The sequence below is a fragment of the Carlito syrichta genome, unplaced genomic scaffold, assembly GCF_000164805.1.
Source record: "Carlito syrichta isolate Samal-C Ts95f unplaced genomic scaffold, Tarsius_syrichta-2.0.1 Scaffold121636, whole genome shotgun sequence".
Classification (NCBI taxonomy): Eukaryota; Metazoa; Chordata; class Mammalia; order Primates; family Tarsiidae; genus Carlito; species Carlito syrichta.
The window spans coordinates 28143-32083 of record NW_007065732.1 but is presented as its reverse complement, the minus strand read 5'-3'; positions in this window follow the sequence as shown (position 1 = coordinate 32083).

The window sequence follows — 3941 nt, the reverse complement described above, 5'->3', positions numbered from 1 at the left end:
TTGCTGCAAAATTCATGATTTTGTTCTTTTTTATAGCTGCGTAGTATTCCATCATGTATATGTACCACATTTTTAAAATCCAGTCCTCTGTTGATGGACAGCATGGTTGGTTCCAGCTTCTTGCTATTGTGAACAATGCTGCAATAAACATACATGTGCAGGTATCTTTTTTATAGAGTGATTTGAATTCTTCAGGGTATAGTCCCAGGAGGGGGATTGCGGGGTCATATGGGAGGTCAATATTTAGAGCTTTTAGGAATTGCCACACTGCTTTCCACAGAGGTTGCACTAGTTTACACTCCCACCAACAGTGTTCCCTTTTCACCACATCCTCTCCAGAATCTGTTATTTTTTGAGTTATTGATAGTGGCCATTCTGACTGGAGTTAGGTGGTATCTTAGTGTAGTTTTAATTTGCATCTCCTTGATGATTAATGAGGTTGAACATTTCTTCATGTGTTTTTTGGCCGCTCATATGTCTTCTTTTGAGAAGTATCTGTTCATATCTTTTGCCTGCTTTGTAATGGAGTTGTTTTTTTCTTTTCAGCACATTTGAGTTCCTTGTAGATCAAGGATGTTAGGCCTTTGTCAGACATGGAGTTGGCAAATACTTTTTCCCAGTCTGTGGGCTGTCTCCCTGCTCTCTTGATGGTTTCTTTGGCTTTGCAGAAGCTTGTTAGTTTAATGAGGTTCCACTTTATCTTATCTCTTATGATCCGTGCGTTTCAGATTTTGCTCAGGAATTGGATGCCAGTTCCAACTTCCATAAGGGTGTATCCTGCATTTTCTAAGGTTCTTATGGTTTGAGGTTTTACATTTAGATCTCTGATCCATTTAGAGTTAATTTTTGTGTATGGGGATAGATAGGGGTCTTGTTTGAATCTTCTGCTGTGATCAGCCAGTTTTCCCAGCACCATTTACTGAATAGGTTCTCCTCTCCCCAGTGGTAGGTGATGGAGGCTTCGTCGAAGATGAGTTGGTTGAGAAATTGAGGTTTTGCTTCTGGAATCTTGATTCTAATCCATTGGTCTATATTCCTGTTCCTGTACCAATACCAAGCTGTTTTGACTATTGTAACTTTAAAATAAAGTTTGAAGTCTGGTAATGTGATACCTCCTGCTTTTTTTTTTTTTCCTGAGGATTGTTCTGGCTATTCTTGGTCATTTGTGTTTCCATATGAATTCCTGTATTGTTTTTTCTAGGTCTGAGAAGAATGTTGCTGGTAATATGATGGGTATTGCATTAAATCTGTAGATTGCCTTGGGTAAGATGGACATCTTCACAATGTTGATTCTTCCAATCCATGAGCATGGGATACTTTTCCACTTGTTTGTGTCATCTTTGATTTCTTTGAGCAGTGTTTTGTAGGTTTCATTGTAAAGGTCCTTCATGTCTCTAGTTAGGAAGATGCTAAGGTATTTCATTTTGTGTGTGTGTGTGTGTGGCTCTTGTGAATGGGATTGTGCTTTTTTATCTTTTCCAGTTGGAGTCTCACTCTGTTGCCCAGACTGGAGTGCAGTGGCCACTCCCGGGGCCATTGCAGCCTCAACCAGCTGGGCTCCAGTGATCCCTCCGCCTCAGCCTTCCAAGTAGCTGGAACTACAGGCGCGCGCAACCACACCTGGTTAATTTTTGATTTATTGTAGAGATGAGGTCTCGCCAAGTTGCCCAGGCGGGTCTTGAACTGGCAGGCTCAGGCAATCCACTCACCTAAGCCTCCCAAGTGCAGGATTACAGGCTGAGCCACCAAGCCCGACTGGGATTGTGCTTTTTATTTGGGTTTCTGTTTGTTTATTATTGGTGTAAAGTATTTGTATATTTTTTATGAGTTGTTTCTCTTTATTGATATACAGACAATAGTCATATATCATTTGTCTACTCTATTTTGCAACTATCATCTTCTAAACTTTAGGTTACTTTTTAATATTTATGCTGTTATTGGTATATCATTTTTCACATTATTAAAATTACAAGTTTACTCAATTTTAAGCTCTCTGAGGGCATGGGCCTTGCCTCATACAACTTTTTAAAAATTAACAAACTTGATTTTTTGGCCAATTGTGGTGGCTCATGCCTATAATCTGAGCACTTTGGGAGGCTGAGGTGGGAGGATTGCTTGAGGGCAGGAGTTTGATACCAGCTTGGGCAACATAGAGACTTTGTCTCTACAAAAAAAAAAAGTTAGCCAGGTGTAGTGGTGTAGACCATAGTCCCAGCTTCTCGGGATGCTGAGCCTGAGCCTAGGAGGTTGAGGCTGCAGTGACTGTGAGTGTGTCATGGCACTCCAGCTGATGCGACGAAGTGAGACTTCAACTCAAAAAAAAACCCCCCAAAAAAAAACCTCACAGCATTAGCACTGCACTCACAAAATCAAGAAAATCCCAGGAAAGTCATGACTATTTAATATCCAAATCTCATTTCCTAGGACAAATGGCATCCCATGAACTTGCCATACTATTGTCATTAGCACTACTAACTAACTCATGTAGTTAACATGAGTTGACTATTAACTAACTCATGTAATTAACACGAGTTGAATCCTTAATAAATTCCAGACAGTGTGCTGACTGGGCTAATCGTTTTCCACATGGGATTTATTGAATTTTCATGACAACCTTTATAAGACAGGTACTATGAGAATCTCTAATTTACAAACAAGAAGCTTGAGGTTTAGAAAGATTATTTGATTTGTCCAAGCTAACATAGTTAGAAGAGCTATGTAAAGATAAAAATTCAGGATTTCTGACTCTAAAATCTGCACTTAGAGGGACAGTGTCCTATAAGTTAGACCTGGTCTTCCAGCCGAAGACCAGAGCAGAAAGTGAGGAGAGGATATAAAATGGAAATGAAAGAGAAAGTTTTCCTAGTTTCATGTTCATCAACATACTACCAGTTGTTGGAAATGTATCACCTATGAACTTAAAATTCATTTGCGAGAAAAACCCCTTTAAAAGGTTAACAATGACACCAGGCTGCCCATATACTATATAGGATGGAATGGGGGTGGAGGTTGTAGCGGTTCCTGTCTAAGGACTCCTGTCCAAGGTTACTTTCTTCCCCTTAATGCATGTTCCTATTTAAGAGACCTCTCAGTCTCTGTTCTCACTTTGATCCTTATTCTTTGCACACGAATGAAGCTGAATTGCACATAAACTCTACTTAGGAACACCTCCGTGTCTTCTTACATGCAGGATGCCTTCAGCTAAATCATCTCCATTACAGGCAAATTATCACTTGAGGGCAGGAGTTTGAGACCAGCCTGGGCAACAAAGTGAGACTAATATGTGTCAAAAACAGATAAAATTAGCCAGGCATGCACCTGTTGTCCCAGCTACTCAGGAGGCTAAGGTGGGAGGACCACTTGAGCTCAAGAGTTTGAGGTTGTGGTGAGCTGTGATCATGCCATTGTACTCTAGCCTGGGTGACAGAGTGAGACCTCAACTCAAAAAACAAAACAACAAACAAACAAAAAATACAGGCAATTATACAAAATCAGAAGATGCTTTATTTTACACATCTCTGCAGTGAATTAGAAAACCTAGAAACTTAACAATTTTCTTGAAAAAACAACTTGCCAAAATTGACCCCAGTGGACACAAAAAGTCAAAGAGACCAGTTACCATAGAAGAAACAGAAAAATAACTAAAGAGCTCCTACATATAAGATCTCATAGAGAAAGTGTACCAAACCTTTTAAAATCACATAATAGCCAGCCTTGGTGGCTCAGCCTGTAATCCCAGCACTTTGGGAGGCTGAGATGAGTGGATTGCCTGAACCCGTGGGTTCGAGACCAGCCTGGGCAACTTGGTGAGTACTTTGAGATGTAAGAGAAACTCAGAGAAGTGACTTGGCCCAACCGTGTGGGTGGGAAGCGGCAGCTGGAATTGGACTTGATCACCCCTGCTCTGAAATGCCCACCCCACCTGAGTCATTTCTTGATTC